The following is a 13,667-nucleotide window of genomic DNA, read 5'->3' on the forward strand; positions in this document are numbered from 1 at the left end:
GGTGTACCCTTTGGTTATTTGATGATACATGGAGGGGATTGAAACAAAATATGAAAGGATGAGTGTAAAGCTGATGTTCTCCCATGTAAACCTGACAACAAAAACTTAAAAAAAAAAAAAAAAAATAGGAGAATTGATGCATTTGGGTTATGATGGTTAGAAGAAAATATTGAAAGCACATGGACTGCCAAAAGAACAACCAAAACCTATGTTGGAAAAATAACCAGAATGCTCCTTAGAAGCCAGGCTTGTCAGACTTTATCTCTCATACTTGGGACATATTATCAGTAGGGACCAGTCCCTGAAGAGGGACATCATGCTTGATAAAGTGGAGGGTCAACATAAAAGAGGAAACCCCCCATTGATAGGGATTGGCACAGAAGTAACAACAATGGTCTGAAGCGTTGGTGGTGTGCCATGGAGTCAGTTCTGACTCATCGTGACCCTGCATAGGGTTTCTGAGGCTGTAAATCTTTACTGGAGCAGAAAGTCTCATCTTTCTCCCAAAGAATGGCTGGTAGTTTTGAACTTCTGACCTTGAGGTTAGCAGCCTGACCTATAACCACTACGCTACCAGAGATCCTTGGTCTGAAGTGTAGCTATGGATAATTGTGAAATTGGCACAGATTGGGCAGTGTTTCTTTCTGTTGTGCATGAAGTTGTTGTAAGTTGGTACTTGACGCCTCCTAACAACAAAAGACATGAGCCCACATATCAGGGACTAAGAAAAATAGTCAAAATAAACTATTATATATTTCCTAGAAGGACAGTATATAAGTAGATTTTGCAATACCTAAGGAGCTTTAGTAGTTACGAATTGGGCTGCCACCCACAAGGTCAGCAGTTTGAAACTACCAGCTGTTCTGCGGGAGGAAAATGAGGCTTTCTATTACCCTAAAAACGTACAGCCTAGGAAACCCTGTACAGGGTCACTATGAGTTGGAACTGACTCCACAGCACATCACCACCACCACCAATTTTACACTTGATAATGGGAAACCATAAAGACTCCATTTGTAAATGTCAATTCTCTTCTTTATGAAAAACCAAAACATTTAACAAAAGTCTTATCTGATTCAGAAACTTGCCCTATCTGATTTAGAAACCTGCTTCCCTGGGATACACCTATTTCAATTGTTTGGAATATAAACAAGGCTCACTAACTTCTTGCCTCTTTGAAGCATCCTAGGTCAGGACCCATAGGAGGGTCAACAAGAAACTTCAAATTCATCAGCCCAGTATAATTAGAAACAAGCATTAAAAGAAGAAATATTTTTCTATATTCTATTCAGTTGTGGTGCTATTCAAGATAAATGTATTTAAAGTTTTTAAAGAACACATATATCTAGCCTGCCTCTTTGTGAGCCCGTAGGTGTGATCCCATTCTGTACTGTACAAACTATTGTTTCTCTCCCTCTGCTATTTTATGTTGTGTTGTTGTTAAGTGCTGCCGAATCAGTTCTGACCCATAGTGACCCTGTAGAGGGTTTCCAAGGAGCAACTGGTGAACTTGATCCATCAACCTTGCAGTTCAAACCAACTTTGCAGTCTAACGCATTAACCCACAGCACCACACCAGGACTCCCTACTATTTTATACGTATTCTACTTTGTAGGTACTTTACTGACTGTTTATATGATCCATAAACATACTTCTCTGAAATAATGAATTTTCTTGATAAAATACATTTACTTGATAACATAAGAGATGAAATTTTGAAACAATTCAACCTTTCCATTACTCAGATGTAGATGTTCATTTGACAATGTGGTTGACCCAGAAGTTCTGCCAGCCAGGTGGAAAAGTTCAATGAAATTAAGTGTGACTGATAATACAGCAGAAGAAATGATACACTAAGTGGTAGAATAAAATAAAAAGCAGTATTCTACTTAAAGAGTTCTTGAAAGTAACAGGGAAAGTTGCATATCTATATGTTGACGTTGGCTTCTATTTTCTTTTAGGAAACATTATGTTGACAGTGAAAGTGTTCACTCATCATCATAGTGGATTTGAAAAGAAAATGATCTCAGCACTATTAATTCTAGGAAAACCTCTCCATTTTACCATCCATTAGTCATGGCCTTCTACTTTCTTGTTCCCAAACAACACAGCAGGGGGAGTCACCACCTTCATGAGTCAGTACATTTTCTTCAGCTCAAAGATGATTCTTACGCTAGGATGTTTCTTAACACTTTTCTAGATGGCATAATCCTCATAATTTGACTTTTTCTGTAGATTCTTATCTGCTCACCAACTAATCTGAAAAAGTGAAGTACGAATTGGATTTAACTAATTACACTAAACTAAACCCACTGCCATTGAGTTTGATTTTGATTCATAGCAACCTTGTAGAGAGCTTCTGAGGCTGTAATCTCTACAGGATCAGAAAGTCTAGTCTTTCTGCCGAGGAGTGGCTGCCGGGTTTAAACTGCCAATCTTATGACTAGCAGTCCAGTGTTTATCCTACAGCACCACTTGCTGTTTTAGGTGCTGTACAATCAGTTCTAACTCACAGCAACCCTGTATGTTGTTGTTGTTGTTGTTAAGTGCTGTCGAGTCGTTTCCGACCCATAGCAACCCTGTAAATGGTTTCCAAGGAGCAGCTGGTGAGCTTGAACCACTGACCTTGCAGTTCAAACGACTTTGCAGTCTGACACGTTCGTCCACAGGGCCACACCAGGACTCCAGCAACCCTGTATAGATGTGTCCCATTGCAGCACTATTCACAAAACATTTTTTCTCCATAAGCACTTGAATGATAATTGCAAGGTCGACAGTTCAAAACCATCAGCTACTGTGCAGGAGAAAGATGAGGCTTTCTGCTCCTGTAAATTATTCATTAATCTAAAACACCATCAGACCATATCACATTAAGAGTAATATAGGCTGAGCCTTTTAATTTAGAACAATGAAATATTATACCCTTGAGACATTTCACATTCATCATATTGTGTATATTGTCAATAAATCTTCAAAGTCTTTCAAACATTGTGAAAATAAAGCTGTATTATTAAAATTGTCATACAAAGGTGTTGTCCTTGGTTAATTCCGTATCTAATATTTAAAGCATAATTAAGCTCTTGTTTCCAATAGTTAAATAATCTGAAAGAAAAGAAATCAATTGTATCTTTTACTTTCTCTTTTTATTAATTGTATTTTCCTTGGGTGTGGGTGTAGGAAACACACCTTACAATGTGTATATCTAAATGAACATTTTACCATTAAGTGCCTCAAAGTCTGTCATTTTACTCCATGGCAAAAGGTATTATCCTTTATATCTATAATTCAAAATGTATTTCCAGCACCTTTTATACCCTTTTTCTGTCTCTGCTAACCTCTGGGTAAATTTGCACGTTATATCAATCTGCTTGTATCTGTTCTCTCACCACCACCTCTGTTCAAATAAAACTAAAGCCCTGTACTTCCTACTGCTTTTTATGAGTAGTCATTATCACAGGGCATTTTTTTTAGTCCCTGAAATGACTCAGCTTTTCAAAATACAACTCTAAAGTGGTGACTATAAATTAGTGCCTCATTTTCCCTATAATCTTGTGGCTACTCCGTTTCTTGTAATTTATGAATCTCCTTGGGTCTTTTTCACCTTGCAATCTCTTACATACAAGCTTCCCCAACTTAGAAATCTGCCTACAAATTGGCTCTCCTTTCTGTCCCTTGTGTCATTCACTCTGCAACCCCTGCTACCTACAATATCACTTTGCAAACATTATCCTCACACCTCACAAATAAAGCTTTGTTTTCATTCAATTTTCTAGTAAAACCAAATCCATAAGCTTTCCCATCCACCAATCACAATGAATTGGAGCCAACTCTATAGCACCTAATGACAACAGATAATATAATACAACAGATAAAGATAATACTCAATCATATTTACTAATCCACTGCTAAATGAAAGCATTTTTTTCACGTAAAACTAAAATTTTCAATCATAGTTGAGACTCCATTAAAAAAAAAAACTGCTGCATTTTTAAATTTAGAAAAAGTATCAAAAAAATTGAAGAACAAGAGGCAAAACTATAGCTCCTTCAACAACTATACTTTAACTTTGTTCTGCATCTATCATCCCCTGAGAATTGGATAAGTAGCCATGATGGAGTAGTGGGTTAAGCACAGGACTGCAAACTACAGGTGTCAGCAGATCAAACCAGTCTTCACTCCAAAGAAGAAAGATTAAAACTATAGGCTCCAGTAAAGTTGTACTGCCTCGGAAACCCTATGGTGCAGCTCTACTCTGTTTTGTTGGTGGTGTCATTGTTAAGTGCTGTCTAGTCAATTCTAACTCATAGAAATCTTCGATAGGGTTTTTGAGGAGCAGCTGGTGGGTTGAACTGCCAAACTAATGATCTTGTGGTTCAGAAGTCCAGTGCTCAGTCTACAGTGCCATACCAGGAGTCCACTGTGTCCTACATGGTCACTACAAGTTGGAATGAACTTGATAGCAATGAGTGAAGGATTAGTTTCAATAACTCTTTCACATTTAATCTCAAGATCTTGGTGCAATTTAACTGTCCCATGTGTTGGTGCCGTAATAGGACAGGGCTGTCGTTGACTTTAAAGTTCTCACTCCATCAGTGTAATATTTTGTACGTAATAGAACATAAATGTATTATGTTGTATGATGATGTGGAGTGTGCCTGCCATGTTATGTAATTTTTTTCCTCCAATCCATCAATCCACGTTCTAATGTGCTTATTATTAAATTACATTATTGCATATAACCCTCCCCCCAATCCAGAGCAACAGACATTTACACAGCCTACTTTTGCTTATTTTTAAAACAATATATTTGTTGTTGTTAAGTGCTGTCAAGTCAGTTCCAACTCATAGAGACCCTGTATAGAGTTTCTGAGGAGCAGCTGGTGAGTTTGAACCACCACCCTTGTGATTCAAACCAACCTTGCAGTCCAGTGCTTATCCTACAGCACTGCATTGTTGTTGGTACGTGCCGTGGAGTCAATTCTGACTCATAGTGACCCTGTACAAGGTTTCTGAGGCTGTAAATCTTTACGGGAGCAGAACGCCTCATCTTTCTCCTGCAGAACCGCTGGTAGTTTCGAACTGCTGACCTTGCGGCTCACAGCCCGATTTGTAACCACTACGCTACCAGAGCTCCCTACAGCACTGCATTAGGACTCCATATATTTGTTATTGTTGTTAAGTGCTGTCAAATAAGTTCTGACTCATAATGATTCTGTATCGAGATTCTGAGGAGTGGTTGGTGGGTTTGAACTGCAGACTTTGTGGATGGCAGTTAAGTGCTTATCCTACAGTGCCACAGTAGGACCCCTCCATATATTTATTTAAGGCCCTATAAAATAAATTCTTTATGATTTTTCTGGCTTCATCTCTCTTTACGTCTCTACACAAATCAGTGATCCCTACAGCAGGCTTGAGAGGAGTGATTTTGATCCTTTCCTAAATGCTAGGTTTCTAAATTCTAGTTTAATTTATGAGCAACAAAGTCAAAGCAGTCTAGGCAACACAGTGTGGATAAAACACTCGAACATTCTTTACCCAACCCTGAATATCGCCAAACTCAAACTTAGAGAAAGAAGCAAAAAGCCAGCAATACATCTTCCTGTTGTTGAGAATATACACATCAAACCTATACCAATTCAATAATGTCTACATGCTCAATTTAGTGATTTTACATTGATTACATGCTATACTCTTGTAGTTAAAGAATTGTGAGCCAGATCAGAGCTCTAACCGTTGGCTTTATTATTTTGTCTCTCCTTTTCCACTAGATCTGGCAGACCTCCAGACAAGTTTTTTTTCTAAATTTATTAGCTTAACTTGTCTTTATTTCTAAGGAGCACTGGTGACACTGTGAGTTAAGCATTGGGCTGCTAAACACAAGTTCAGCCATTCAAATTCACTAGCAGGAGAAAGATGTGTCTATTTGCTCCCATAAAGATCAACAAACTCAGAAATCCTAAAGACAGGGATTCTCCAAGTTAGAACCAACTCAATGGCAGTGGGTTGTCTTTATTTCTACTATCTAAACTAGATGTCTTTATCCTCAGCTTATGTAACATATGTATGTTCTGATAAAAATAACTGATTTTACGCATGTTTTTATCTCTCCATATTTCCTCAAATTCACTCACATAAAATGGTATTTCCCAATGTTTTATGTTAGTAAGTGCTGTCAAGTTGGTTCCAACTCTGTATAGGGTTTGAAAGGAGTGGCTGGTGAGTTTGAACTGTCAACCTTGTGGTTCAGACCTACCTTTCAGTGGAATGTTGTTATAATAGAAACACCACAAGTGGGTGGTTTTACTTAAAGGAGATTTCTTTTCTCACTGTTTAGGAGGTTAGAAGTCTGAATTCAGGTTGCTGGTTCTAGGGGAAGTCAGTCTTTTCTTTTTCTACTCTGAATAAAGGTCCTTGCCTCTTTTCAGCTTCTATTCCCAGGTTCCTGGACTTCCACCTGGTATAGATTCCCCACCCTACTCACCCACACACTCCACCACCATGTTTATGTTGGTTTACTTGCTTAATCTACTCTTCTGTATCTTAAAAGAGATTGATTTAAAACAAGCCCTGTACTAATTGTTGTCTTATTAGCATAATAAATAAATCCCATTCCCAAATGGGACTTTGACTATTGATGTTGTTGTTAAGTGCCATGGTGTGAGTTTAGACTCATAGCAACACTATATAGGATTTCCTAGGAGCAGCTAGTGAATTTGAACCTTGTTGTCCAGTGCATTATACCATTATATACAGTGACACTCTGGTGTAGGTGTTAGGATTTACAATGCTTGTTTGGCAAAAACACTATTTAATTCATAGCAATCATCTTTTTTACTTACTTTATCATCATACTTCCTTCATGATGAAATTGCTGGTTCCATATTTTATGAAAGTTTCCTTAAAAAAAGAAAAAATACAATTCCTAGTCATTCTATTTTCTGTTTAACATTTTGTAACATTTGATGTGTAGACACATGTAGAATATACGTATTTCAAAGGAAGAAAATATCATTGAGGATGGCATAAACTAAATGCCGGATGAATCTACATATTAAATAATTGTCTTTGTTGTTGTTGTTGTTAAGTGCTGTGGTTTTTGAGGCTTTTAAATCTTTGCAGAAACCAAAAGCCTCATAGAATTTTGGTGGAGGGCACTGGTGGATCAAAGAGATCCATCCACTTATCATGAATAGAATCATACCGTGAAAAACAATTTTGAGAAAGAGAGCGTGTGGTTAATATCAAGAATTACGGAGTCTATGGCAGGATGTCAGAGAATTGGCTGTTCCTGTGATCTTTGAAGATTTCAAAAGCAGAGCATTTTGAGCAAAAGCCAAGTGGTAAGAGAAAAGGTATTGAACCCAAACAGGCAGGGGAAACTTTTTCAAGTCATTTGGTAGTAAACAAAGGCAGAGACAATGGAAAGTGTTGTGGAGTTTCATTTGTTTCTATTTGTTTTCAAGAATAAACAAGTACTGATGTTGTTAGTAAGGAGTCCTGGTGGTATAGTGATTATTATGGATATATCTGAAAAGTCAATGGTTCAAACTCACAAGCAGCTCCACAGAAGAAAGGTGTGGCAGTCTGTTTCTGTAATGTATACAGCCCTGGAAGTTATATAGGGCAGTTATACCCCATCCTACTGCGTCACTATGAGTCAGAATTGACTCAATGACAATGTGCTTGATTTGATTCAATGATGTTAGTATGCAGAAGGGAAGGAAATAGTCAAAGGTAAGAGAGTTTAGTATTTCAGAAAAAGAAGCAAGATCCAGGGGAAGGCAAAAGATGTACCCAAGTGCATAGCTGAATAAATTAAGTAGCAAAAGAGCTAGAGCATGTATATATTTCATAGTTTGTCATTGTGTATCATGGAGGCAATTTCAACCATAGCAGAAATATAGGACAAAGTAGAACTATCCTATAGAGTTTGTGAAACTGTAACTTTTGCAGAAACAGACTACCAGGTGTTTTATTTTGAGGCACTGCAAGTGGATTCAAATTACTGACCTTTAAGTTAGCAGCCAAATGATTGATAACAAATAGGGAAAAAATATAGACTTTAAAACATTAGAAAATAACAGAAGCAGATTATTCAAAAGTAGAATAATGCAGGATATTTAGAGTGAGTACCCCAGAGGGGGGGAAAAAATCATCATAAAATTAAAGTACATTACTATAAAAGGATCTTCAAATACACTTACATGGGTAGTTGCTGTGCTGTGGAGAATAAAAAGCTCAAAATAACTTAGTTCTCTTCTTCAGGAGAATATACCCTATATGTAAAGAATGTAACAAAGAAGAAAATAATAATTTTAATTAACATATTATAAGGAAACAAAATGATTTTTAAATATTAGTTGGTAAACAGGGTAAGGAATCATGTATTCACCCTGAAAAGGTACGTTGGGTCTTTCAGGTCAGTTTCATCTTTTTTTTAAAGTAACTTATTCAGGGAAGACCCCTTTCACTCCAAAGACTAAATCACCCAAATTAAAAATTAAGGCACTTCTCTGAGAACCAACAAAATATCAAACCAACTATGCCAAATTACTGACAGCACTTTTCGCTTTACTCCTGTGCTGGGAAAGATTTGGATTACATGACATAATAAAAATAAATTCAACAGACTTGATCATGTTGAAGTGAGAGCACAAGATAATCACTCAGAAATGTGCTGCAGCTATTCTCAAACTAGCTCCACACCTGCAGGAGAACCTAGTCATCATTCTCAGATCATCACTATATCATTTTCCAGCGATGGTCAAAGACAGGAGCCATAGAATTTCAAAAGACAAGATTGTCTTAATTGTTATTTCAGGTTGATTGATTGCTAATACCTACCAATTGATAAAGGTTTTAGCATTATTTAGATATGTCTGGTAGCGTAGTGGTTACGAATTGGGCTGTGAACTGCAAGGTCAGCAGTTCGAAATTACCAGCTGTTCCATGGGAGAAAGATGAGGCTTTCTGCTCCCGTAAAGATTTACAGTATTGGAAACCCTGTACAGGGTCACTATGAGTCGGAACCGACTCCACGGCACATAACAACAACAACAAGATACGTTTAACTTGAGGAAATTTTAGAATATTCATTGTAATTGAAGCTCTCCCATGCCAAAATATTGCTGAAACCACTAAACAAATAAGTTTTCAAAATTGAAATGTGCTCTCATTTTCCACATATAATTACTGCCAGAGCCTATGCATTAATTTCCCTAGGGCCTCACCAGCCTGGGGAGACCAAGTGAGGTTACATAACAAAAATTTCCCTCTTAAAAGAGGACTCCTCCCGGTATTTCAGGCAGTTCTAGCGGCACTTTTCCATGGGTTCACACACATCAGCTCCTTTTCTATCACCTCTGAAGCCATTTGGGGGACACTGGTGACTGACTACTACCCAGGTCTCTGTGAGAAGGAGCAGGGGACCACAGCAATGCTCCCAAAGTCAGAAATGTGGGAGATGCTAAAATATCTCTGCTGTCCTTCCTGTCCTACCAGCCACAAAGGCCTTCTTGGGGACCAAGAAGTGAATATTTCTTCTGCCTAGCTCTCTAGGAGCTCTCTAAGAGAAATTACATGTGAGAAACAAACATCCTTTCTTTCTCTAACTTGGTCACTTGTGGTATGACGCTGTAGGATCAGCACTAAATTGCAAGCCACAGGCTGACAGTCAAACCCAGGAGCTGCTCCTCGGAAACTCTATACAGGGTCACTATGAATTGGAACCGACTCCATGGCACTAAACAACAACAATTCTTAGTTCCCCAGAACAGGAAATATAAACTGGGAGTATCCCAGGCAACTGAGATCTATGAGGGGGCCTCAAAAAGTTCATGAAATAAAATGAAATTAAAAGTTAATAGAATTACAAGATAATGGAATGTTTTCACAAACTTTTTGAAGTCCTCTTGTATAGTCAACCAATCTATACATGGCTCCTTTCTCATTCAGGACCCTGAGGCAATGGGCCTGTGCTCCTGATTTCTCATCAGTCCTTGAATTAAAACAGTTCCTTCAGCTTCTTCTTATAGTTCCCTTTATTCCTGGGATTCAAATTTATAAAACAGGATCAGGTTGAGCAATGGACGTCATATTATCATCTTATTGTTCAGCTGCCTACAGATCAGCTTCCATAGGCCCCTCCCACAAGATACATCCAGGTCAGGATGTCTACTTCTCTATCCATCCCAAAAGAAGACATCACAGAGTAGCAAGCCCAGTGTCAGCTCAGTAATCAACCCACCACTGCAATGGAAAAAAGCAGAAAGGATAACCTTCCCTTTACCAAGGCCAATTAAGTTTGCCTAGTATGAATATAAGGAGCTCTGGTAGCGTAGTGGTTATGAATCGGGCTGTGAGCCGCAAGGTCAGCAGTTAGAAACTACCAGCTGTTCCGTGGGAGAAAGATGAGGCGTTCTGCTCCTGTAAAGGTTTACAGCCTCAGAAACCCTGTACAGGGTCCCTATGAGTCAGAACCGACTCCACGGCAAACAACAACAACAACAGTATGAATATATATAAAGATTAGTATTGCCTTTCTCATTTTCATTAAATATTGATCATTGTGTCTGCACTTTGCCTGGAAAAAATTATAACAAAGCAATATTGGTGAAATCATTTTTATAAAGCATTATTGAGTGCTGGGAAAAGGAATTATATTAAAAGCAATAATAATAGTATCTTCAAAATAGACGTTTAAATGTGAAATAACAGTAGTACTAGTCCTAGTATTTGTTATTAAGTGCTGATGAGTTGATTCTGACTCATAGAACCTTCTATAGGGTTTCTAAGGAGAAACAAGTATGTTTGAACTATCGACCTTTAGGATAAGAATCCAGGGCTTATATTACAGCATCACACCAGGACTCCCTGGGTATTACCCATAAGATTTCTTTAATATCGATTAGTAAAAATAAATATATCAGCTATATTTATTAATATTTAATTACTGTGAGAAATCCATAAAGAACTAATAATCACAGTCTAATAATTAAGTATATATGTTCCACAAGAGACTCCCAAATCTTCAAAGAGAGTTTTTAATATTAGATTACACAACATTCTTCTAAAGCAGAAAGCATTAGGATAACAATCATATGCAAAAATTTTAGAAAAAAAGAAGAGCTTTTTATTAGCATTCAAAATAAGACCATGACATTTAGTTAAATGTTAAATAATCAGACATCAAGTTCAGGTTTGATTCATGAATCTTATTGTTGTTAAGTGTCATCAAGTTGGTGCCGAGTCATTACGACCTTGTGTAGAGGTTCCCTGAGATAGCTGGTAGGTTTGTATTACCAATCTTGTGGTTCACAGTCCAGTGCTGATCCCACAGTACCACACCAGGCATTCTAGACTGCCAAAACAAAAAACAAAACAAAAAAACAACCATAGGCAAATAGAAAGCAAAGGACTTTACATGTTTTAGTTGTTTGAAAGCTAATTTGTGTGGCTTCATTATGTGAAGGTCATATCATATCTCTTAAGAGAGGATTCTGATTTCAGGCTAAGCTTTAGGATATTTTCTCTGAAAATGGTTGATGTATAGTGTTTCCAAAGAGCAGCTGGTGAGTTTGAACCACAGACCTTGTGGTTCAAACAGACATTGCAGTCTAGTGCATTATCCCACAGCACCACACAAGGACTCCATTTCAGCTCATTAGTGCCTAGGATATTGATCTATGCATTCCATTTCATCTTTGACAACTTCTAATTCTCCTAGATTCATACTTCATACATTTCAAGTTCTGATTATTAATTTATGGCTGTTTCTCTGAATTTTGAGTTGTGCCCCATCAGCAAATGAAGGTGCCAAAAGCTCTACTGCATTCATGTTATCATGGTCAGCTCTACTTTGAGGAGGTAGTTCTTCCCCAGTCATATTTTGAGTGCCTTCCAACCTGAGGGGAAAGGATTTCTAGTACAATATCCTACAATATATGCTGACAGTGTTCTACTGCCTTTCATAAGCTTTTCAGTGACTAAATAAATATTTGGAAGTAGTCCATCTCTCCTTCTTCCTAGTTTGTCTTAGTCTGGAAGCTCAGCTAAATCCTGTCCATGGGTGATCCTACAAGTATTTAAAATGCCAGTGGCATAGCTTCCATAATAACAATACTTGCAAGCCACCACAGTATGACAAACTGACAGGTGAATATTGATCTATGAATTGAGAATCTGCAATCTCCAAAACTGCCTTTCTAGGTCCACAAGAAATATCACTCGCATGAGCTCAGCTCTGATTCAGCGAAGAGGAGAGAAAAGTGATAGATAACAAGACACCTACAATAAAAATAAAGTTTGAAACCATAGTAGCCATGTCGTGCAAAACTGGAGCTTTTAATGTGGATTCTCATGAGGTCACTGGAAGGGTCATGTTATCAAACAGGAAACAAGACCAGTGCAAAAAGCTTAATCTCCTCCCTCTCACAACCTCACAACCTTCCTGACTTCCTTAATGTTTGAAATTCCACCTTTACAGGGTCATTCTTTCAGATCATTTGGTGTTCTAAAATGCCCTGTCAAAATGAAAATGTCCCCGAGAAGGCTAAATATGCAATCCAACATTTAAAAAAATACATACTTCTAGTTCCTTAATATATTTCAGGACAAAAAAAAAAAAAGAGAGAGAGAGAGAGAGAAAACCTTTGGTGAAATAAGTTTGGTAAATGCTGCCTGTTAACTGATTCTTAAAGGTTCAGAGTGCCAAAGAACATATTAAAGAAAAGTTCTGAAGTACTTACTGCAAGATGGCAAAGTAGGCAGAAACATTACACAGAATGTCTACAACAAAGATATGAGAAACCAAATAAAACAGACACAGATGATAATTATGGCAGAACTTCAGAAAAAAGATGGGAGAGGTGGATGGAATGCTTCCTGGAAGGAGAGGTTGAGCAAGGGATGGCAAGAGAGGGAGACCACTGGTGAATAGCCATACAAAACTCGGCTATCTTGTGAGAAGCTTTGGCAGTGGAGGGAATCCTGGCAGAGCAGATTCTTGAGGGTGAGGGGAAAGAAGCAATTTCTTCTTTATCCCCATGTTCTCCTAGTGACCAGAAGTGTGGCCAGCTTCCACCCTCATCCACCCCTCTTCTCTCCAGGAGTTCAGAGCCACGTGGTTGGGAGCCATGCAAGTGTGAATTGAGAACTGACTACACCCCTTTGGTTTGCCATTTGATGCCTGGATTCACATAAGCTTTACTCCAGACGTACTGAACCTACAAAGCCACCAAACCAGCTTTTAACCAGTCACCCTTCCCTGACTATCCTTGTGGTCCTAACAGACACGGAAATCAGCTCCATCAAGGACCCCCACAAACTACGCCAGTATTGACTGCCCAGAACATAACTAATACCAAAGAACTCCACCTAAAGCCAGGAAATCTGCAGTCACATCCCTTCTATACCAATTTGTGAGCTCCTTGATTTGCAGGAGCCCTACGCGAAGGCTTTCGATTGTGTGGATCATGACAAGCTATGGACAGCATTGGAAACTATGAATATTCCGGAACACTTAATTGTACTCATGAGGAATCTGTACCTCGACCAAGAGACAGTTGTCCAAACAGAACATGGGAACACTGAATGGTTTACAATTAAGAAAGGTGTGTGACAAGGTTGTATTCTTTCACCATATTTATTCAACCTGTATGCTGAGCAAA

This window comes from Chrysochloris asiatica, unplaced genomic scaffold (genome assembly GCF_000296735.1).
Source record: "Chrysochloris asiatica unplaced genomic scaffold, ChrAsi1.0 scaffold00113, whole genome shotgun sequence".
NCBI lineage: Eukaryota > Metazoa > Chordata > Mammalia > Afrosoricida > Chrysochloridae > Chrysochloris > Chrysochloris asiatica.